The 25,820-nt window shown below is 40.0% G+C and overlaps 1 long non-coding RNA gene across 1 annotated transcript; it reads right to left on the bottom strand.

Annotated features, from left to right (window-relative positions):
- Positions 1-3,135: 3,135 nt before the first annotated feature.
- Positions 3,136-25,556, bottom strand: LOC124613100. Its single transcript, XR_006979606.1, has 3 exons — positions 25,437-25,556; positions 4,874-5,162; positions 3,136-3,631 (listed from the first exon to the last, which is right to left on the bottom strand). It is a non-coding gene; the product is annotated as an uncharacterized LOC124613100 (long non-coding RNA).
- Positions 25,557-25,820: the final 264 nt, after the last annotated feature.

The raw sequence follows: 25,820 nt of genomic DNA, 5'->3' as shown, positions 1-25,820 counted from the left end.
ACGTATCATTAGAAAATAAGACTGAATGAACATCAATAGCAAGTGGTAGGTCATTTGTGTAAAAAAGAAACAGATAGGGACCCAATATTGAACCTTGTGGGAATCCTTGGGGGGGGGGGGGGGGGAACTGTTTTCCAGTCTGAGGAATAATTGGTTCCATTTGAAGTTAAAATTACTCCTTGTTTCTTATCTGACAGGTAAGAGCTAAACCATTTCAAAGCAGTGTCCCCGATTCCATACATCTGTAATTTGTGGAGGAGTAATGCATGGTTCACTGAATCGAAAGCTTTAGTTAGATCACTGAATACTCCTGTGACCTTTCTACCCTTATCTAACATGGAGCATATTTTTTGGATGAACTCATTTATAGCATTCACAGTGCTTTTAGCCTGTTGGAATCCAAACCAGTTTTTAAAAATTATATCATTTACTCTAAGAAATTTATTAATTTGCTTTGCTGCAATCTTTTCAAACACTTTACAGAAGACTGGCAAAAGAGAGATAGGGTGGTAATTCACCATATCTTCTGTTGACCCTTTTTTGAATAGAGGTTTGATCTCAGCATATTTCAGTACATTTGGAAAGCATCTCTGTTCAGAAGATTGGCTTATAATAATTGACAGTGGTTGAGAAATAATATCGCACACACACTTGATTACAGGTGTGGTTACTTCTTCCCACCCATGTGAGGTTTTGTTTTTTAGAGACAATATTTCCTTTTCTACATCCCTTTGGGTGATTTTTTCAAATTGTTTAAAAGATGTGTTCTGGCCGTTTTCCAAATTTGTGATGCCTTGATAGAATGTCATATCCACATCTGATCTTACAACATTTAGGAAGAATTCATTGAAACAACTTGACATCTGAACAGGGTTTACTATAATTTCATTTTCACATCTAATTTTCAAAATAAACAACAAAATACAAAGATAGGCAAAACATAATCCCAAACATACATACATACACACAGACACAACACAGCTCCAAACAGATCAGCAGACAGTAAGCAGATAATGGCACGTGATGACTTACAACAATAAAATCACACAGAAGGTGGGAAATATACTAAAGAGACAAAGACAGCGTTGCATACAGAACTAACACAATACAAAACAAATGTGTAAGAAATATAACAAATATGCCAAATACAGCCAGCTGACGTCAAATGCTGTCCGCCTTTATATATGGTCAAACATGCAAGAATTTTAGAATCAGGTATACAGAACATCTCACTCACTCACTCGCTCCCCCACCCCACCCCACCCCTTCACTCTCTCTCTCTCTCTCTCCCCCTGTCTTAGAAAACACACACACACACACACACACACACACACACACACACACACATTAAACACAACAAACGTCAACAGCATTTCAAATCCATGAGCCACATCCCAAACAAACATAATAACACTGCACAGTCACAACAACATGTAATGGTGGCTAAAACTCTGTGCTTGGCAAACAAATCATAAAAAATGCATGTGTAATGACAAAAGCTCTGTCGGGCTGGGCTAGCATGTGGATGGGTGACCATCCAGTCTGCTGAGTGCTGTTGGCATGCGGGGTGCACTCACACTCAGCTATTGTGAGGAAAACTGAGGAGCTACTTGATTGAGAAGTAGCGGCGCTGGTCTCGTAAACTGACATACAACTGGGAGAACAGTGTGGTGACCACATACCCCTCCATATCTGCATCCAGTGATGCCTGTGGGCTGAAAATGACATGGCGGTTGGTTGGTGCCCTTGGAACTTCATGGCCTGGTCAAGTGGAGTTTGGTTTTTAATGACAAAAGTGAGAGCAATAAGCATGTTACCTCAACACAAACAAAGTAAAAACACCGCTACATCAAAAATTGTAAGTAACATGCTAAATAACACAAAACATAGTGAGTCTCTAATGGAAATACATAATAAACAGAAAAATAAAATAAAGTATTGCTGTTTGCAGATGATAAGTTTTAGATTGCATAGTAGATCAAATCTACTAACATAAACATCCAATAGCTTCATTTGAAATACGTAAACAAATGCACACATCCCCTTTATTTCCAAATGTACTAGAACCTTTAAACATAGCATAAATCATCACTACAGAATGCCACAACTCAGTGATGCACATCTCAAGCCAATGTAAAATATTTTACAATAAGCGTTCATTTTCAAATGTAAATATTTTGTACCAATAGTTTCTTTAAAGGGTAACATGCAACAAGAATTTTGCAAGAGGAAATAAACAAATAAACCCACTAAAGATAGCACAAAAAGTGCTGACACAATGTTTGGTTGAAAACAAAACTACAAAGGTGTCTTGCATAAGGGGGAATTCCTCTGTAAGTGTTGAAAAAAAAATGACAGCAATTTAATAATGAAAAACGATTTATTGCTAAGATTGGTAATTTATTGGCAGTGACGTACAATCTTGCTGGAAACTATCTCTACATCTGAATTATTCCAGTATTTATAAAGAATAAATGCAAAGATGCTTATAGTACTGGAAACCAGACTGTTTTTGGATACTCTAGAGCACTTTGCAACCTACAGTACCAACCCTTTTGCAGGCCATGGGATTTATACTTACCAGTAACTGTATTTTTTATTGCATTCATGGGAATACCTGGAACCACTTCTGTATGTCCTAGCATCTAATGGTGGTCCATTGCACCGACTGCAGTTTCTGTTTGTTGTGAAATACAGCTTTTAGGGCCATGAGAAGCATACATAAGACCAAATAACATTGTTTAAGGCCCTTGGGAAGTATCCTTACCACCAAAATAGTTTCTTCACGAGACATGGGAAGTATACTTATCACAAAATTAATATTTATTTTGTACATATTATTGTGACTTGTATCAGCTCATTTATTTATTGTTTTCACATTGTGGTAAGTAAAATAAAAACAGAAAAAGCTGTTTTACATTTTCATCTGTAATGGTGACATGTAACAGCTCACAAAAGGGAAGCAGGAAATACACTTAATACCATAGTTTAGCAGTTCACAAAAGGGCTGGGGGAGATATACGTTACTACCATAGTTTTTGGTCTAAATCATAAAAATAAAATTATCGAAAATAAATTTGGCCAGTGAATCACAGTTCTACTAAAATACCAAATAAATACATAAATAAATAAATACTACTGAGTTGCACAAAAAATGCAAATGTGACAGGTTATAAATTATGCTAACTACCATGGATGGAGGTGCAGAACAATGCTTTGCCCCTTGTCCATGTCCATAGTATCTAAATTATTAGCACAGGGAAAGGCAATGGTCAAATGCAGCACAGTCATCAATAACAAAACTTTGAGTAAAATCAAGAAAGAATCTTATTTAAAGACAGTTCTGATAGGCTTTGAAAGATACAGAAATGACATGACTTTCAAAGAAGTTTCAAAATGAGAAACAAGCCCTTAATGTGTAATATAAAATCATTGTTGGAATACAAACAATAGTACAATCACAGAGAAAGTGTTGAGAAGTAATGCTAGTGTCTGACCAAACAGACAGATAGATGATCTAGATTAATCAACACTTTGTTTTTGTCTTATCTGCCCATTGTTCAATTTCTCATCTTGAGTGGCTTTCTTTCCTACCATTTTGTATCTTCCAGCCATAATTCTTGGTTATCTCCTTGTAACAAAAGAGGAGTATTTCAAGCATATGAACAACAAAAATGAATATAATATTAAAAATTATTCTAACTGGAAAAAATATGTGTTACACATGAAAAGATCATTAGTTATTGTGAGATCACTACTGTTGTCACCTGTGAGATCAGAACACATTGCTTCATTTTTACAGTATATATTATTGTGACTTGTATCAGCTCATGTTGTATCAACTAATGTTGGTTTTCATAAGTCAGACATTTGGCATATAATTGGAAAATTCTTAATTCATCATGGTAGTGACGTTCAGTATAGCTTACAGGGAAATATTTTTTAAAAAAGAAACTCACCTTCAGATGATATACTAAATGCAAATGATGTTTCTGAATAAATTTATAATGTATGATGAACATAGTGCAAAAATAATTAATGGAAATATATACGTTGCACAGCCAAAAGGACTGTATAAAATAATGTTTAGAAATCTAAAATCAGAATTTTATTCTATTACTGGTAGGCCTACTATACAATTTCAACATTTCTTGTTTCATTCATAATACATTTAAATTATTTCTAATAATAGTATATGGCATGTAGCACTCTTTGCAGTTCACAGGGTGCTGATGTGTATTACAATTGTAATGAATAAAGTGCTAAATTAATAAATAACTTAAGTTTAAGAACGGCATCTCATGAAGTAACACTGAATATGGTGACTGTTAAATGAAAATGTACACACTGTCTACTTATACATTTCTTAATTCTGTGATGAAATGGAAATAAGATAGGAAGTGTAATGTAGAACAGAAATAGTGAATTTTCATCATAAATATCAAGACACCTGGTTACTGAAATCAAAAAGAATCTGTCTCAAAATATATCCCTTTATGTCTAGGATGATTTGTACAATTGGTTCTAATTTCCAAACATTCTTAGAGAATTACTCTAGAACTGTTCTCAAGACTCTCTATTTGCACATGGTCATAGTAAATTCTTCTGCTCGTAGAAACAACAAAGCAAGATTTTTACATTTTAAGAGAAAAATAAAAGATCCTTGTAAGTACAGGTAACCATTCAAATTAAATAAGACATTTTTTATGGTTTCAAAAAACTAACTAATTTTACATAAGGCAAAGAAGTGATGTATAGTCGCCCTTATTAAGCTTTCAAGATTATCAAATAAAGATAAACTACAAGGGAGAAAATTTTGTTCATACTAGTATACCCACTACACTGCAGGTATAATATATTAAGAACCACTTACCTCTGAATGAATTAATTATGACCTCAGTTAGCGGGTTCCTTATTTATCTTCTTCCATGTATTGAGACTGAAACTGAGGCTTTAAACCATGTACCTTTGTAACACCATAGCGGGGTCCAGCTGTTTTTGGTCTCAATTTTACATTTTCATCCCCTGTAATTTCAAATGTGGCTGTCGGTGTCATATTATTTTTGGGTTTTAAAGCATGTGAACTTCTAATTGACATAGGTGCTGGTACTAGTCCAAGATCTCCTGTTCCGTAGATTGTGACAGCACTAGTGGCTCTATCTCTGAAATACAAAGGAAACTGCTGAAAGAAATGTTGCCAATTATACCAAACCTATAGCTTTTTTAACATAATTTCTTTGTTTCAGCATACAGAAATAGGGATAGGTGGTTTAGTTTCTGTCATTGTATCCTGTCTAGAAGATTTTGGATGGAATTATTTCTGTGTTAATAGAAGTCTGGAATAACAGCCATTAAATCTATAAACAATAATAGCTATTCTTTTGTAATTTAGTATATTGTAATAATGTATATAAACCATTGGTTCCATTTGAATCTCTGGGGTAAAATTGTATACGTATATGGATTTAAGTACTTGTGTCCAAAAGTTCGTGAAGTTTCACAAAGGCAAATATCACACTACCACAATTTTTACCTTGGGATGGGATAAAGGTAGCATGTAGTAATGACACAGGTATGTATAACATACACTTTATTCCATAACTGACACATACCGAAGACAAATTTAAGTTCATGGCAGGCATAAAGCACACCAAATATAAGTTCCTCCGATGTTACACACCAGGCCACTGTCACTAGTCAGAGTTTTCTCACTGCACCAGCTAATGTTGCAGGCAGAGTCCCCACAGAGTGACCCCCCCCCCCCCCCCTTCCTGTGAGTGTGGAGCACTGGGGAAGGAGAAAGCCAGGGAACACTGCTGTTGCGATTATCTTCACACCTTCGTGCATGTCAACTGTGCCATGGCCGGCTCCAACGCAGAGCGCAGTTGGACCATTTCTCCTTGAACATGATGGGACGGCACAATGATGCCGTCCTGCTCTGTGGCATATAGATGGTATTTGCTGAGGTGAGGTGGAGGTCAGCCATGATTGTCAATGGTGCAGGGCTAGAGTGTGGGCATGGCAGACTGACGGGGAAGGTGACATTGTGCTATCCATCAGAAAGTGCTCCACATATAGTTGCAACATGAAGGTGTTATCAGTGTCTAACTTTCTTAGGCTGTCCCTCAACAATGAGGAAATCATCAACTAGTTTGATCTCAGTTTCATCCAGCAGAAAGTGCTGCATGTCTAGCTGGAACATGGTATTCTCAGCGTTTGATCCGGGCAACACATCATTGTGCTGTGAAGGGGGTAACAGCGTTGGTTGGAGTGGTTTGTACATCATCAGTATGGCGGACATCATATTAGGCCCAAGCTGGTTTTAAGTGGTTGACTACCACAGTGGTAGGCTTACCATGAAGCAACATGTTGAAAGTGTTAGTGCCTAGTCTGATGCCTCTGTGAGAGCTGATATAAGGCAGCTGTAGTGCAGGGCATGATATAGTCATAACTGTCAGTGCCATATGGATGAAGATTTTTGGAGAACTGTGTGGCTGTGAAGGTGGTATCCTGAGCTGTGTGATGTGTTGTTTGACTTGTGTGATGAGGAAGGGTAATTTTGTGATCTGTCCATCAGTGGTATTTGTAACACAAAGCCTGTAGAGCAAGCAACTCATCACAGAGGACTTCTACGAGGGAGACACGGAGATCGTCTTTGTGAATGGCGCATACACATAATTGTACCCAAGGCAATGCTTTCATCCAGTGATTTCTGTGACAGATAAGGGCATCTTTAAGTGTATATTGCCATCATTCCAGAAGGCCATTACTTTGTGGATGGTTAGCCACTGTGCAGTAATGTCATACAGTGCAGAGGTTGCATAGTTCATTAAACAGGACTGATTCAAACTGTTGCCCCTGTCAGTGGTCACTGCAACAGATTGTGTAATTGGTCAAATATGATCTTCCTCATCGATGTTTGCATGAAAGGTTGAATTCAATTTTGCAAAACAAGACACAATATTTGCTTGGTGGATGCAGAATGGAACAACATTCTTTATGTAAGCTGGTTGTAGAATCTTGAAGGGAGTCAATAATTTGTGAGTTTGCAACTGCGCCTCTGATAAGTTAATAGGACTGTAGGCAGTGGGTGCATTAAGGCTGTGACAAGTATGAGACAGTTTTTAATTTTATCAAAGGCACGTTGCATATGTGGAATCCACCCAAATTTACACTTACCAATAGTGTCCTTGCCAGCTAGAACTTCTGTAAGCAGTGATTGTAAAGCACCAACATTAGGGAGAAGTAGGCCACAGAAATTAATCATGCCAAGAAAACGGCATAATTCTTGGAAATCTAACAGACAGGGTAGTTGCTTAATGACTTGGTTTGTTGTAGCATGTGGGGCAGGAGCGAGGGGGGAATACTAGTGGCATTGACCACGTGGCCTAGGAAGGCTACTTTCAGCTGACACTTGTCATCATTAATGATGACACCATTGTCAGCAGGCACATCAAGAACTTGTTTGAGATGCAGCTTATGCTTTCCCATGAAGGAGAGAAAATTAGAATATCATGCAAATGTGCATAGCAAAAAGGGAGCTTAAACAGGATACTATGAATAAATTGCTGCCTGGTCTGGGTCATTTTTTTGAGGCCATAAGGCATGTACAAAAGTTCATATAAACTGAAGGGTATGATGACAGCTATCTTTTGAATGTCCTCCTCGATCATCAGTCTCTGCCCGTATGCCTTTCTGCAATCAAAGATGCTGATCCGAGGCATGGGTGAGGTAGCGGGTATATGTATTGACTCTAACCTTGTATTGAAGTAATGTTGCTGGAGTTGTTGCAGTAGGGCCAGAGATGTGACACATTCGTGCATGTATTGTTAATGTTCATCACTCATGTTGTGGTACTGCATGTCTTTCAAGAGAGAGGTAGTAGAAACCTACCATGGTTATGAGGGCCAATAACCAATGTCACCATGAACAGAAAGACTACTGTCTTCATGTTGCAATGTGCCGCATACTACATTGATGGAAGTCTCAGAGAAAATCAGCTCCAAGTACCAGTTCTGTGACATATGCAATGAGAAAGTTTCACAAAATGACTCCCCTGAGCCAAGATCCAAGATATGAGACATGGATCTGTGGACAGTGATAGAGGAGTCATTCACTGTGCAGAACTGGATGGCAGATATGTCCCTTGTCACTGCAGAATGTCCAGAGGGTGAGGTGCTTGATTCTGAACCCATGCCAATGAGGAAATACTGTCTACGTATGCGGTTTAATATGTAGAGTATACTACTTTGCTAGGAGGTGCCGTATGAAATGATTTGTCAGTATGCTGCAATGTATGGCTACTCGAATTTTCATCACAATCCAATGTGTCTATTGTGGATCTCACTACAACTTTTGGGTAATCACACAGCAACCAGCAGTTGCGCACCACATCGCCAAACTGTGTTTGGAACTAGCAGAGCTGCCCCTGTACAGGAATGTCAATGCATGAAACATGGTTGCCAATTTTGTGAATTTTTGTCATGGTCGGCTGAAGGTCACCATACCCTGTAGCAGTGTTGATGTCATACTCAGGACTGGATGGGTGTGGTTGGTCTGGTTTGGCTGTGCCTGGATGGATGGTGTCACAAAGCTGCTGTAAGTCACAGTTGCAAGCATTGTTATCTGTGGCATTTATACATTGTTGGTATTGCAAAATGGCAAAAATCCTTGTTTCTGAAATAAACTGCTTTCAGAGGTATATGAATTCTTACAGGAACACAACCAGTTTTGTGATTTAAATCACATCTTCAGCTGTACATACATCAGTAAATCATTTAAGCCTTGAAAGAGGGTGACTGAACCTTCTCAAAATAAAATACTGTTACCAACAACAAGCAGGGCATCAAAGTTCGAATTGACCAATTCAGAAACTGACATGTGAGGTAAACACACTTTTAACATATCAGTTGAAAGCAGTTTATTTCAGAAACATGGATTACTTAAGCTGCAGTTGCCCTCAGCAGAAAATTATTGGTAAAAATCCTGTCTGCCAATATTAATTTGCTCACCAATGACTTGCTTTTGTGCAAAGTCATCACCACTTGTACCTAAGGTAAGATCTTGCTGCTTTGGTGTCCATGAAAGGCAACAGAGCAGTGCAGGCTTTGGGGCATTGTATTTATTGCTATCCACGGCAACCAAGATAGTATCTTGATTATGTCAGTGTGTTCAGTAAGGTGGCAGAGCAAAGCAATGAATTTTGCACTGTCTTCTATGAAGCCAAGAGGGGGCAGAATGCACTTAGTGATCACAAATCACATCACAGTTTGGTCTGGGCAGAATGGAAGCAGCTTCAGTTGTGAACCAAAATGGGCGGTCATATCACTGATGCATAGTTGTGCCAAGGGCCAGTATGATGTCCAGAGGAGATGACAGATCAGTTCACAGTATCCATATGTGGTGCTGGTGTAAGTTTGGTAGCGATGTCCAGAAACCGTCCAACTGGCTGGGCTACATGATGCGGCACAAATGGCTTGATTGAAATTGGATGCAACATGGTAGGCATGTCAAAATTAGTGAACAGTGAAGAATTTACATGTCCAACTAGGTGCTTAGTATTGGTATGATACACATGTGAAGTGAAACCCGGAATGAAATCACCCAGTAGATTGTCTGTAGGGATACATTGTTCAGTACTGTAGGTAGTACTGTTAGCTCCACAGATTTGGAGCCGAGTACCCCGGCGAAATTCTGTATGGCTCTGCATTCCATCGCCAACGTTTTTTGGGACCAAATCTGTTGAAATTCGAATCGGGTGTAGATACCAGCAAACAAACACTTTCCGAAACCACCCAGGATCTGCACTGAACTCTTCCCCCAGTGGAATTGATCCAAAGAGATCAAAACTACACAGTAAACAATTGATCTACAGAGTTTGCAAGATGCTCGTAAATTCTTCAGTGATTCTGACGCGTTATTCACGTCCCGCTATAAACATGCATATCGTGACAGATTCCCAATCGACTTCATCAGCATATTAATATTTTATTTTAATTTAAATAACTCCCTTAGGCTCAAAACTAACAACAAATATGAACCAATCCCACCCTTCATTTAATACCGTGCAGTGGAGCTGCGTACACAAATAGTTACTCAGTACAACACTGAGTGTGATCATTTTTCTGCTTGAACAGTATCAGTTTCTGAGTATTTCACTGTGAAGCACTACACACATCCATATGAAAGTCACTGTCTTGTCATAGGGATTTCAGTGCTCTACAGTTGCAAGATGGCTCCATCATCTGTGCACAGTATCCAAACAGAATGTGAAGCTTTAAAATGATCCTTACACAGTCGTCGCAGGTCACCAGTGTCGATTTTACCCCGGGATGGGAGAAAGGGTGGAGAAATGACACAGGTAAGTGTATCATGCACTTTATTCCATAATAGACACAAGAAGGATACATGTCTAAGTTCATGGCAGGGATAAAGCACACCAAAGCATAGTTCCTCAGATATTCCTTTCCAGGTCACTGTTACTAGTCAGAAAGTTTCGTCTCTGTGACAGTCACTGTCACTGGTGGGGTCTGCACCCTACCATTTTTGGGTGACTGGGTATGGGAGAGGAATGGAGGAGTGCAGTCAGTCCTTGTTGTACATGATATTGCTACACTGTTCATGTTTCAATAAAGAACATTTAACCAATTTCATGCATGAGACTGCTATAGGATGGTCACCTGTCCACAATTTTCTATAACTGATTATCTGATTTACACTGCCTTATAAATTGGAATGTATTTAGGATAAACAATTAAACAATGGAGAATCCAGGATGGAATAATGACAATATTATGAAAGGGATAGATTGCTACTCACCATATAGGGGAGATGATAAGTTGCAGATACGCTCAACAAAAAGACTGTCAAACAAGTAAGCTTGTGACCAAAAAGTCCTTCATCTGAATTAGACAACATATATACACATGCGCTGATGCAAATGCAACTCACACACACATGACCACGGTCTCTGGCTCTGGCTGCTGAGGCCAGACTGCGAGTAGCAGTGCATGAGGGGAGAAGCAATCTGGGTGGTGGGGTAAGGAGGAGGCTAAGGTGGAAGGGAGGTGGGGATAGAAGGTTGTTAGTCGTGGGAGACGGCAAAGCGCTGCTTGTGGGAGTGTACAGGGACGAGGTGGAGAACGTATAGGGCAGCTAGAGCTAGGTGCAGTTGGAAAGTTGGAGGAGGGCAGAGGGGGGGGGGGGGGGCAGTGGAAAAGGAGAGAATTAAGAAGACTGTGGGTGCATCGGTGGAATAGAAAATTGTGTAGTGCTGGAATGGAAGCAGGGGAGGTGGTAGTTAGGGAAAGGGCAGTGACTAATGAAGGTTGTGGCCAATGGGGTTATGGGAACATAGAATATACTGTAGGGAGAGTTTCCACCTGCACACTTCAGAGAACCTGGTGTTGGTAGGAAGGATCCAGATAGCGCAGGCTGTTGAGCAGTGAAAAATGTTGTGTCTGGCAGCATGATCAGCAACTGGATGTTCAAGCTGTTTCTTGGCCACAGTTTGTCAGTGGTCATTCATGTGGACAGACAGTTTGTTGCCTGTCATGCCTATGTAGAATGCAGCACAGTGGTTACAACTTAGCTTGTAGATCACATGGCTAGTTTCACAGGTAGGCCAGCCTTTGCTGGGATAGGTGATGCTTGTGTCTGGAATGGAGTAGGTGGTGGTGGTGGTGGTGGTGGGAGGGTATATGGTACAGATCTTCATCTAGGTCTATTACAGGGATATGAGCCATGAGACAAGGAGTTGGGAGCAGGGGTTTTGTAAGGATGGACAGGCGGAATACTAATGTGGGAGGGGTGGGAAGGATAGTGGTGAGGACATTCATCATTTCAGGGCACAATAAGAGGTTATTGAAACCCTGGCAGAGAATGTGATTCAGTTAATCTAGCCATGGGTTGTAGTGAGTCATGAGGGGTATGCTCCTTTGTAGCCCGACAGTGGGATTTGGAAAGTGGGGGTGACTGGAGAGATAAGGCACAGGAGGTCTGTTTCTGTATAGGCCTTTGGAAAGGATTGATACTTCTGTGGGACTAAGGCTTTTGGAGGAAACATTCATGACTATTTTTCGGGTCTGTTCAGGTTCTGGATTTTGTAAGGTGGTGAGAGAGAGTTTTTGAGGGTGGGGTAAATGTAGTAGGTCTGTGAGGCAGGATTTGTCAGCTGTGAGGGGATTTGGGGGAGGTTTGGATGTTGTAGAGGTGGCAGATGGTGGTATTCCAAGGTGGGAGTAGAAAGTGAACAGGGTGGAGAGTGTCAGATATGATGTCGACTATTTTCAGTGATTCCATTAGCCAAGCAACAATGCACAAACAGTATGTGCGACTGGGTTCTAGCTATGAGTAAGGAAACTTTTCTGTATTGACGCAGATGAAAGGAGCAAGAATCCATGGTGGATGATAAAAATGCACAAATAACATAGAAATAGGTGCAAAAAATTCACAAAAATACAGCAAAGCATGTAGGAAAAACCACAGCTGAAGTGTGGGGAAACAAGCTGAAACTTGTGGGGTAGGCCAATAGTGGAAGCTGAAAACCAACAGATACTGATGTGAAAACACAATGAAACCAAAGGAAAAAATGAATAAAAGATTGTAATGGGGGTTGCAGGTCTGTGGGTGGATAAGTGTAAAGAAGGGAGACAGCAGATGTGACTAGATTAAGTGAACTTAGAATGTGTGAACTGGAATAAGAGAGGAGGAATGTGCGGTGGGGAGGGGTTGGTGCAATAAGGTACAAGTTTTTGTGACACAGGAAGGTATGAAAAATAACACAAAAATATGCAAGAGCGACACAGGAAGAATGATCAGCTTGAAGGTCTAGGATTAATGATATCAGTGGGAGTATGGCCGGTATGGTCTTGTAGCCATAGCCATCTGTTGTGTCTGGATGACATGACTGATACAGTAGTGCATGCAGTGCAGATTGGAAGGCAACAAGTGAAATGCAGGGAAGAAGAGAAAGAAGGGTGGCAGACACTGAGTATAGTAATGTGTTAGAAAATAGTAACAAAGGAAAACAGCACTGGGTCCCAGGATGTAAGAAAAGCCATTGGGCAAAATCTGCCCTCTGTTTAACTCTTGGCTGCACCTAGTTACCCTACCTTCTCACCATCTCATCCCTGTATGCTCCCACAAGCAGCACTCAGTCTGCTTCTCCTATTGTGCACTGCTGCTCCCAGTCTGGCCTTGGCAGACAAAGTGTGTAGTCATGTTTATGTGAGTTGCATTTGTGTGTGTCCATATCCGTGTGTGTGTGTGTGTGTGTGTGTGTGTGTGTGTGTGTGTGTGTGTGCAGTGTCTAATTATGATGAAGGCCTTTTTGGCCAAAAGCTTACTTGTTTGAGTCTTTTTTGTTGTGCCTATTTGCAACTTAGCATTTCCACTATCTGGTGAGTAGCAATCTATGCTTTTCATAATATTAGGGTAAACGATCAGAAGGCAAAACCAAATTGCACTGACACATTCTAGGTGCATAAATTTGAAGTCACATGTGTGAAAACTAAGGAGGAAATTAAACATGTAGTATTACATCCTGCAGTGTGTATCCAATTCTCTTCTTCAATTTAAAGTACATATCCTATGCCACCATCAAACCGGCATTTAACACTGGGAATTGTATTAGTTACCTGGTTACAAAATTCTAAATTATCAGAGTTAGGGTGAGTTAATGTTCCTCTTTCAGTAAACCTAAACATGTTGTGTGGTCTTCAGTCCAGAGACTGGTTTGACACAGCTCTTCATCCTACCCTATTCTTTGCAAGCCTCTTCATCTCTGAATAACTACTGCAACCTACATCCTTCTGAATCTGGTTGGCATATTCATCTCTTGGTCTTCCTCTACAATTTTTAGCCTCCACACTTCCCTCCAATACTAAATTGTGATCCCTGATGCCTCAGAATGTGTCCTACCAACCGATCCTTTCTTTTAGTCAGATTGCGCCACAAATTCCTCTTTTCCCCAATTTTATTCAGTACCTCCTCATTAGTTACATGATCTACCCATCTAATCTTAAGCATTCTTCTGTAGCACCATATTTTGAAAGCTTCTATTCTCTTCTTGTCTAAACTATTTATCACCCATATTTCACCTCCATACACAGCTACACTCCACACAAATACTTTGAGAAATGACTTTCCGACGCTTAACTCTATACTTGAAGTTAAAAAATTTCTCTTCTTCAGAAACGCTTTCCTTGCCATAGCCAGTCTACATTTTATATCCTTCCTACTTCTACCATCATCAGTTATTTTGCTCCCCAAATAGCAAAGCTCATCTACTACTTTAAGTGTCTGATTTCCTAATCTAATTCCGTCAGCATCACCTGAGTTAATTCGACAACATCACATTATCCTTGTTCCACTGTTGTTGATGTTCATCTTATATCCGCCTTCCAAGACACTGTCTATTCTGTTCAACTGCTCTTTCAGGTCCTTTGTTGTCTCTGACAGAATTACAATGTCGTCGCCAAACCTCAAAGTTTTTATTTCTTCTCCATGGATTTTAATTCCTACTCCAAATTTTTCTTTTGTTTCCTTCACTGATTGCTCAATACACAGATTGAATAACATCAGGGATGGGCTACAACCCTGTCATACTCCATTCTCAACCACTGCTTCCCTTTCATGGCCCTTGACTCTTATAACTGCCATCTGGCTTCTGTACAAATTGTAAATGCCTCTTTCTCTCAGTATTTTACCCCTGCCACCTTCAGAATTTGAAAGAGAGTATTCCAGTCAATATTGTCAAAAGCTTTCTCTAAGTCTACAAATGGTAAACATGTAGGTTTGCCTTTCCTTAACCTATCTTCTAAGATAAGTCGTACGGTCAGTATTGCCTCACGTGTTCCAAGATTTCTACAGAATCCAAACTGATCTTCCCTGAGGTCAGCTTCTACCAGTTTTTCCATTCATCTGTAAAGAATTCCCATTCATTTGTAAAGAATTCCTGTTAGTATTTTGCAGCCATGACTTATTAAACTGATAATTCAGTAATTTTTACACCTATCAACACCTGCTTTCTTTGGGATTGGAATTATTATATTCTTCTTGAAGTCTTACAGTATTTCGCCTGTCTCATATGTTTTGCTCATCAGATGGTAGAGTTTTGTCATGGCTGGCTCTCCCAAGTCTATCAGTAGTTCTAATGGAATGTTGGCTACTCTCAGGGCCTTTTTTTGACTTAGGTCTTTCAGTGCTCTGTCAAATTCTTCACGAAGTATCATGTCTCCCATTTCATCTTTGTCTAAGCCCTCTTCCATTTCCATAATATTGCCCTAAACATATGTAAGGTATTATTTTATTTTTATTTATGTAATACAGTGATGGAATGCTTCTGGATTTGAGTTCCTACCTAAAAATATGTACATCATTTCCACTACCATTCTTTATGCCATAAAATGAGGGTTTAGGAACATATTGTACATTGACTTAACTCCTAATTTTCTTTTATTTATTTATTTATTTTTAAAAAGAAACACACTATGATCATGTTTAATGCTTGTACTGACTACACCATTCACAGCAGAGTGCTGATTGATCTATGTGGTATTCAAATAGTATTTGATTATATTAACGTAAGTGTATTAATGCAACCATTTTGATAGATTGGTTCATGGTGAAGAAATATAGGTAGGCCACTCTCCAATCCACTCTGCAGAGTGTGGGAAGTAAGTGTGTGCAACTTACTGCAACTTATGGAAAAACTAGTTTACAAGTGTAATGCCAGACCTCAGTGTCCAATGGGCACAATATTTTAGACAATTTACACATTTCTGTTATCAGGAGGTCATGATGATGAGTTCACTTGATGATGGCAAAAGGATCATATGCTAAAATAGCGTGCTCCATGGACACACAGATAAACTAAATTTTAATCAATTGCATCATGAGCAAATTATAAGTCACCATAAAGGCATTACTATAGTAGAGCCCATGAACAATGGTGGTTTGTATAGCTCCAGACATGGACAGAGATAAAATTGTTACAGTTTCAAGTCACAGTTGGAATAAGCAGGTACAAGTGCGCTGCACTTGAAGAAAATGTGTGCACTGCAAATTACACCTCTTGCTTGCTTGTGCAGAACTTGTCACTTACCACCATCATCGGCTGTGACAACTCACAAGTACTGAAATAAAAATTCTTTAAATAGCACACTACGATCATGTTTAATGCTTGCACTATGACATTCACAGCAGAGCACTGAGAATGCTACTGAGCTCTCACTGGTTGTCAGAGAATGCTTCATTAGATGTTCAGAATAGGCCTAAACTTGACTGCCATCATTCGTGGCTCCAACTATAGTCATACAAAGCTTGAATGACTGGTATCTGAACTGATTATGTTGATCAGAAAACCTGAGATGTAAAAGTACTTAGTCCTGGGCTAAGATTCCTGTGAGTATAGCTCTGCTAAAGTTCATCATTCTTTGTGTGCCTCACCAAACTCTTTGTGCTCTGGTGGATTTGCATTCAACAATATTTTGTTAGACATTTCAGTCTGGATTGACTATCCTTCTTGTTTCATATGAATGTCACCATCATGTTTTAAAGCTGATTAAAAGCTGGTAACATTTTTACCTGGTATTCTAATATGTGAACAGTGATGGAATTTCTTGTTTGCAATCCATCTAGCAAATCATCACAATCTCTCATAGCAAAAAAAATGTTGAGCTGGGTTCTGAATCAAATAACGTTTTTTGATATATAAAAGGATAACATTTCCACTTTTGAATGTTACCTTTAATTAAAAGCAGCTTTAATGTGTTTATATACGGCATTGCATGTGTGTATGTTAACTTTTATTGCAGACCTATTCAAATACAACAAGAGTTTGTAAGATGGTGGAATTTAATACTATTTCCTCCTGTATTTCACAAAATTGTCAAATTTTAAGCACAACAATAGATTTGTTATAGTGGCTAGTACATAGTTTCTTGTGTATCTCTTGCACTAGTGCCGTGCAAGTCAATGTCTTGTTATTGTTTGAGCAATGTCAATTCTGCATCGAGTACTTCAACGTATTGAGAAATCTCTAGCTTGTTGAAACACGAGTATCATTTGCCCAGCCTTCCCTTTCTGAATTCTTCCAAATAAATCTGTACATCCCCTCAACAGCCAAAGCTCCATCTGTAAAAGTAAGTCAACCCCCATACAGGGTGATCAGAAACAGACTGAAAAGCTTGTAGGCGTGCTGCAGAGTAGACAGTGCTGAGAAATAACTGTTAAGAAAAAAATTCAATATGTTATCATTTCTGAGTTAACTAGGGTTGAAGTTAGCCAATCAGGCTATTGTGGGCACAAATTCAAATGGTCTGCCATGGACAGTGTCACAAAATGTGTACACCATTCGGTTTCCTGAAAACTGAACAAGAGGATGATAAAATTGAACAACATCCCACAGACAGTTGGTAGACACCTCTTCAGTTCAAAAGATAAACAACCACACATCATGAAAAGTTCCTCTGCTGAGAGTGTCCGTGTTGTTATATTGGAGATCAATCTGTACTGGATACAGAAGCACCATAGAAGTTGGAGGTTAAAGAAGCCAGGCCAAACTTTGCTTAAATGGAAATTACAAATACATCATAAAGAAGACATGACAAGTTGCACACAGGCACAATTAAAAGACACTTATGTAAAGCTTTGTGCCACAGCCTTTATCAGTAAAAGTGAGACACACACACCATTTACACACACTAGCAAACACACCTCACTCACACACGACCGCCAACTCCAGAATCTCGGACTGGAATGCAGCTACCACAGGGAATGCAAACAGCAGTCTGGAGGTGGCAGGGGAAGGGATAATAGTGTATGGATGAGGAGAAAGACAAACACTGCCTGATGGAGTATGCAGCGACTACACTCTTGGCCGAAAAGAGAACACACAAATGACAACAGCCAAAGGTTAGTACAGATTCGTCCATCTGAGAAAAGATCTATGCACGAAACCTTCTACTATTACCACTGCCATGCCTTAGTAAAAGATCTGAATGAGAATCTGAGAAAGTTCTGGTCCTATGTCAAATTGCTAAGCATGTCTAATGCCTCCATCCTTTCACTCATTGACCAGTCTTATGCGGCAATTGAAGATAGCAGAACAAATGCCAAAGATTTAAATTCTGCACTTAAGAAATCATTCACACAGGAGAATAGTACTCCTTTTACTGACCTCCCGACTCAGCAGCATTAGTGGCAGAACAACTGAGAGAAAATTTGGAATACATTTCACATAAATTTTCTCAGCATGTTATAGTCTTAGGTGGAGATTTCAATTTACCAGATATAGACTGGGACACTCAGATATTTAGGACGGGTGGTAGGGACAGAGCATCGAGTGACATTATACTGAGTGCACTATCCAAAAATTACCTTGAGCAATTAAACAGAGAACCGACTCGTGGAGATAACATCTTGGACCTACTGATAACAAACAGACCCGAACTTTTCGACTCTGTATGTGCAGAACAGGGAATCAGTGATCATAAGGCCATTGCAACATCCCTGAATATGGAAGTTAATAGGAATATAAAAAAAGGGAGGAAGGTTTATCTGTTTAGCAAGAGTAATAGAAGGCAGATTTCAGACTACCTAACAGATCAAAACGAAAATTTCTGTTCTGACACTGACAATGTTGAGTGTTTATGGAAAAAGTTCAAGGCAATCGTAAAATGCGTTTTAGACAGGTACGTGCCGAGTAAAACTGTGAGGGACGGGAAAAACCCACCGTGGTACAACAACAAAGTTAGGAAACTACTGCGAAAGCAAAGAGAGCTTCAATCCAAGTTTAAACGCAGCCAAAACCTCTCAGACAAACAGAAGCTAAACGATGTCAAAGTTAGCATAAGGAGGGCTATGCGTGAAGCGTTCAGTGAATTCGAAAGTAAAATTCTATGTACCAACTTGACAGAAAATCCTCAGAAGTTCTGGTCTTATGTTAAATCAGTAAGTGGCTCGAAACAGCATATCCAGACACTCTGGGATGATGATGGCATTGAAACAGAGGATGACACGTGTAAAGCTGAAATACTAAACACCTTTTTCCAAAGCTGTTTCACAGAGGAAGACCGCACTGCAGTTCCTTCTCTAAATCCTCGCACAAACGAAAAAATGGCTGACATCGAAATAAGTGTCCAAGGAATAGCAAAGCAACTGGAATCACTCAACAGAGGAAAGTCCACTGGACCTGACGGGATACCAATTCGATTCTACACAGAGTACGCGAAAGAACTTGCCCCCCTTCTAACAGCCGTGTACCGCAAGTCTCTAGAGGAACGGAAGGTTCCAAATGATTGGAAAAGAGCACAGGTAGTCCCAGTCTTCAAGAAGGGTCGTCGAGCAGATGCACAAAACTATAGATCTATATCTCTGACGTCAATCTGTTGTAGAATTTTAGAACATGTTTTTTGCTCGAGTATCATGTCGTTTTTGGAAACCCAGAATCTACTATGTAGGAATCAACATGGATTCCGGAAACAGCGATTGTGTGAGACCCAACTCGCTTTATTTGTTCATGAGACCCAGAAAATATTAGATACAGGCTCCCAGGTAGATGCTATTATTCTTGACTTCCGGAAGGCATTCGATACAGTTCCGCACTGTAGCCTGATAAAAAAAGTAAGAGCCTACGGAATATCAGACCAGCTGTGTGGCTGGATTGAAGAGTTTTTAGCAAACAGAACACAGCATGTTGTTATCAATGGAGAGACGTCTACAGACGTTAAAGTAACCTCTGGCGTGCCACAGGGGAGTGTTATGGGACCATTGCTTTTCACAATATATATAAATGACCTAGTAGATAGTGTCAGAAGTTCCATGCGGCTTTTCGCGGATGATGCTGTAGTATACAGAGAAGTTGCAGCATTAGAAAATTGTAGCGAAATGCAGGAAGATCTGCAGCGGATAGGCACTTGGTGCAGGGAGTGGCAACTGACCCTTAACATAGACAAATGTAATGTATTGTGAATACATAGAAAGAAGGATCCTTTATTGTATGATTATATGATAGCGGAACAAACACTGGTAGCAGTTACTTCTGTAAAATATCTGGGAGTATGCGTGTGGAACGATTTGAAGTGGAATGATCATATAAAATTAATTGTTGGTAAGGCGGGTACCAGGTTGAGATTCATTGGGAGAGTCCTTAGAAAATGTAGTCCATCAACAAAGGAGGTGGCTTACAAAACACTCGTTCGACCTATACTTGGGTATTGCTCATCAGTGTGGGATCCGTACCAGATCGGGTTGATGGAGGAGATAGAGAAGATCCAAAGAAGAGCGGCGCGTTTCGTCACAGGGTTATTTGGTAACCGTGATAGTGTTACGGAGATGTTTAACAAACTCAAGTGGCAGACTCTGCAAGAGAGGCTCTCTGAATCACAGTGTAGCTTGCTCGCCAGGTTTCGAGAGGGTGCATTTCTGGATGAGGTATCGAATATATTGCTTCCCCCTACTTATACCTCCCGAGGAGATCACGAATGTAAAATTAGAGAGATTAGAGCGCGCACGGAGGCTTTCAGACAGTTGTTCTTTCCGCGAACCATACGCGGCTGGAACAGGAATGGGAGGTAATGACAGTGGCACGTAAAGTGCCCTCTGCCACACACTGTTGGGTGGCTTGCGGAGTATAAATGTAGATGTAGATAGCTTAGGACTCAGCTTGAGTAACATTTTGAGTTTTGGTGGTATTTTTCAGGAAGAAGTGAGACACAATGCTGGAAGTGAGGATTATGAGGAATGCTTGGAGAGGATACTTTTGGGAAAGAGTCAGAAGATCCTTTTGGGATTTGGTTTGAAACTATTCTAGGCAGAGCACGACACTCACCCTGTTGATTGTGGTTTGGGACTGGGCAGTGAAGTGATACTTCCAATTAAGGTTATGCATAAGTGAGAGGACATATTTAATTATGACTGTATGACTGAGTGTTGGTGTGAGCTTGAAGGTTAAGCCTTTCGAAAGAACAGATTTCTAAAGATAAGAGACAGGATCTGGATGAGAGGTTTAAGACTGAATGGGGGTTGGGGTTCGATTATGGCTATGATCAGTGTTTGATATGAGATGTGCAGGATTGGGAGATTACAAAGGAAGCTAGCTTGGGCTTGTTGGTTAGGAACAGGGCAGGGAGGAAGGGGGGGGGGGGGGGTCTCTGGTATTAGCATGGGTGGTAGAAGAGAGAGAGGTGGAGGGGGACACCACAGTTTACAGATTTGATCCTACAGTGTCGATAGCTTCTTCAGGTGGCATGAGGCATTTTGTTCAAACTGAATATTGATTTTTGTACAAAATACTTTTCATAAAAAGTTTTTATGATATCACTGTATACAACTTCTGAAATTCGAGAATGAGGTGTATGATTTTGGGACATTATGGATTGTCCTTACATATATGAGTAATAAAAGATATTGCAAGGAAACACCAACACTTTTCAATTGGACAGCTATATCAAAAATTTAAGACAGAAACAGGAAAGAAATGAGTTCTTGCCTATTGTTTGTTGGTGCTGGTAAATCTTACTGTCTCGAAAACTAAAGGAGATGTAGAAGAAGTGGAGATGGACAGGAAATATCACAATACAAAGAGTAACTTTTGAGAAAGAATTGATTCAAATGAGAGCCAAAGTAAGTATTTAATGTGCTTGCAAGTGTGCTATTAACTGTTCATGACTACATTTGCAAATGAGGGATCTGATCTGTGACAAAGAAATAGTAATTTTATTTGACAATTTTCATCTTTGATTCCAAAATTTTCTACAATAGATTGTAGTGATGCATATCACTCCATGGGAGTGAGGCATATCCTTACATGTCATTAGTGATGAGTGATACTTACATCAAGGCAGCTTATATAGTAAAAAATAATATGTCTAATATTAAAGTGCAGTGTTGTGTACTGATTTTATTTTTATTGTGCATGTGGTGAGCTATACTGAGGGATGATACACATCTTCAGCATGGAATAGCAACTGTGCCAAGTTTGTGAGAGAAAATACATGGGCTGGATACAAAGTAGTGGTAACACTGCTGTAACATCAAACCATCTGTGTTGACACAATGAAGGCCTGTGAAACGAGTCTGTACAGTCAGAAGGGACAGTACTTTGTCAATTACTGTCACAGCAATAGTGCAACTGCCCTATGTTTACAAAGATAGCGCAGCATTCTTCGCTCAAAATTGAAATGGCATGAGGTGAGAGTATGCAAGAATGTTTCCAGGGACTGCGTGAAGCATGTGGTGAAGTAGAGTTGCCATACAGCACAATTTCACAATGGGTTAAAGCATTCAGAGTATGCAGAGATGCTGTGACTGATCACCCCCGTACAGGGCGACCCCATGTGGAGGACACTACAGTTAAACTCCTTGCTTCCTTGTTGGATGCTCTGTGTGAGTTACTAGCAAAGTCAGAGTATGCCATAAAACTGTGCTCCACTTTCTGCATAACATTCTGGGATACCACAAAATTGCAGCATGGTGGATACCTCTTGAAGTGTCTGAGGTGCAACAACAGCACTGCTGTGCTATCACACAAGATTTGTTGAGCTGGTACCAAATGAAAGGTAATGACTTTTTTTGATCCATTGTCACTACTGAAAAAAGCTGGGTGCACTCATACGAATCAAACTTGAAATGCCAATCCAATGAATGGAGATGTCCCACTTCTCCTCTAGACAGAAAGAGCATGCTACATCAAGTACCATGAAGGTGATGTTCATTGTGACGTACGATACTGATGGGGTAATACTTCATCTTGCTGCACCATCAAGAATGATGGTATACGCTGGCTACTACTGCACATTCCTGCAACATAACCTTCATCCAGTGTCAGGCAAAAGCGACAACATTTCATGGAACAGCAATCCATCCCTTTATATGGCAATGCACAATGCCTAACCGCTACTGCTGGCCAGGACCTCTTGCACCACTGCCAATGGGAGAGTCTGGAACATCCACTGCACTCACCCAATATGAGCTCCTGCGATTACAATCTCTTTACCAAAGTGAAAGCACCACTGCGAGGGATCCAGTACAACACTGGAGATGATGTTATCCATACCATAAGGCAGATGATATGGGACCTCAACACAAATAGATATGCAGATGGTTTAAGACACCTTCTGGACATTTGCAAAAGGTCATAAATAACGGGGGTTATTATACTGAAGATGTGTAATTATAAGTACAGTTCTCATTACTATTTATCCAGCTGTTGTACATACTGGACATGGCTACTCCTTAAGATCTGAGAAAGCAAAGTGCTGAAGCTGTCAATTCGTTAAAAAGGGACCTGTTGATTCATCTGTGGAATGAAATGGACTACCATTTCAGTGTCTCTCAAGCAATGCATGGTGTTCATATTGAGTGTATGCTATAGTGTCTGCACAAACAAAATGCTCTGAACCTTGACAAACTGTCTGTTGGCCTCTGTCTCAGGTTCTTCAGCTGATATTTGTTTGATGAGTTTTCTGACATTTTGCCAGCATAAATGGCTAGCATTGTCAAAGCTGGTGGAGGACTGGAGTTGAGCTTGCAGGTGCAGAGTATATGTACCTGGTGTGCCAATGTCCAAGGGGCTCTCTGTAGTGATTTATGGTTTGGTTCTCCTTTTGCTACCTGCAATAGTCGTTTGCTGAATCATGGGAATCCAGGATTCATTCACCTTGAGGCTTTCTGCTTTCTTTTTGAAGTTATTCTCATGTTTGTGAATTTTTATAGCCTCCCTGAGCAATCAGTTGTGATAGCTCTTCTCTACAGTGAGAATTTCCATGTTGGTGAATTTTACTATGTGGTCGACATCGCACAGCATGTGCTCTGCCACAACCGATTTCTCACCTGCCCCAACCTGCAACGTCGCTTATGTTCTGTGATCCTGATGTTGATTGATCATCCAATCATTCCAACATAAACTTTTCCACATGTGCATGGTATGCGGTATATTCTTGACTTTGCATATGGATCCCTTTTCTCTTTTGCCCAGCTGAGACACACTTTGACCTTCTTTGTCGGTTTATAAATAGTCTTTACGCCATGTTTGTTCAATATATGGGTGATTCTGTCTGTCAATCTGGGAGTGTATGGCAGAAAGCCCATATCCAACATTTCTTTTCCCTATGTGTCACTTCGCTGAGTGTTTGACTCTGTTACACTTCTTATATAACTGGTGGCATACCCATTACTCCTCAGAACACTTTCCAGGTGTTGCATATCTTGTTTGAGGTACAAAGGTTTACATATTCTTCTTGCTCGCATTATGCGCATATTAGTCATGGCTTGGGTGGTGGATTGACAGTTTGTGCAGGTATTGGCCCATGTGTGTCAGTTTTCGATACATGCTGTGTCCCAGATTTTCACCATTCCTTGGGACCAGTACATCTAGAAATTGCAGCTGCTTGTCCTTCTCTATTTCTATGGTTAATCTTATGTTTGAATCAAGACCATCCAAGTGTTTTAGGAAGTCACCGAGCTGTTCCTCACCAAGGCCCCACACAACAAAGGTATCATTGATGTATGTGTACCATACATTAGGTTCACAAGTCGCTAAGTCCAGTGCGTGTGCTTCGAAATGTTCCATGAAGAAGTTGGCCACCACTAGACTAAGAGGATTACCCATGGCAATGCCTTCCAGCTGTTTGTAGAAGTTGCCATTCCATGTGAAATAACTCCTGGTGAGACATGCATGAAAGAGCAAGACATCTCCAAGCTCTTTCTGAAACAGAAGCCAAAAGGCAGTTTGTCAAGAAGTGGCCACAAAAACTTTAACAGTTTTGTACTTTGAACCTTCCTCTATCCAGTCACGTGTGCAATGTTTCTGTCTTTCATAGTCTGTCTGTAATAAACAACTGAAATCTATTCTTTCTTTTTGAATCAGCATGTATTTTGGATTTAAAATTGTTATTACAACTTTGGTGATGAAGTTCAGAAGATCTATTAGTGGAAGTACATGGTCAAGCTATTGTTATACAAAACCAAAATTACAATACGTACAGTATAATGTAAGTGGGTAGATAAAAAATCTACTCACAAAGTGGTGCCAGGACAACACATACAGATAAAAATTAAGGAAAGCTCCAAGCTTTTGGAGCTACGGCTTCTTCTCCTAGGCAGAAGGGTTGAAGGGGAATGAAGAAAAAGGACTCGCTAGGTTTAGGAAATGGGGAGAGTTTGAAAAAGTTGTCCAGAATCCTGGATCAGAGGAGACTTTCCCCATTTCCAAAACCTCACCAGTCTTTTTTCTTGCTTCCCCTTTAACTCTTCTGGCAGAAGAAGGAGCCACTGGCTCCAAAAGCTTCCAAATTTTCTTAATCTTTATATGTGTGTGTTCTTCTGCTGCCACCTGGTGAGTACATTTTTGTGTATCCAGTCACATTATATTTTCAAACACCGATTATTTTCCTAATATATAAGATATGATACGGAATGTGTTTTTATCTTACATTTTTTCCACTCTTCTCCTCTGATCTGCCTCGCTGATATTGATCAGCTCCAAAAGATATTTCAATAGAGCCTCTCTCTTGCTTACGTGAAATGAATCATCTGGGAAGTCCTGCTGTACCTGCGCAGGGAGAAGAACACATTTCTATCTTGGGTTTTCTTGGTGTCATTAGTTAATAGTGTGCTTCTGGGTGTTCAGCCAACTGTTATTTCCATGCTATGCACAATATTTCGACAACTGATCCAGTTGTCTTCTTCAGGTGCTGTGAGTTATGCTATCATATGCACTTTAGTCAGACTGATTGGAATCCAGGCAGCAAGTATACACAATAGCACAACTTGTAATATCTGAAGAAATCTGAGACAGTCTTCAGAATATTGTGGAT

The sequence above is a fragment of the Schistocerca americana genome, chromosome 4, assembly GCF_021461395.2.
Source record: "Schistocerca americana isolate TAMUIC-IGC-003095 chromosome 4, iqSchAmer2.1, whole genome shotgun sequence".
Lineage (NCBI taxonomy): Eukaryota > Metazoa > Arthropoda > Insecta > Orthoptera > Acrididae > Schistocerca > Schistocerca americana.
Note: the sequence above shows the minus strand (reverse complement) of the source record. Positions and strands in the feature narration are given on the sequence as shown.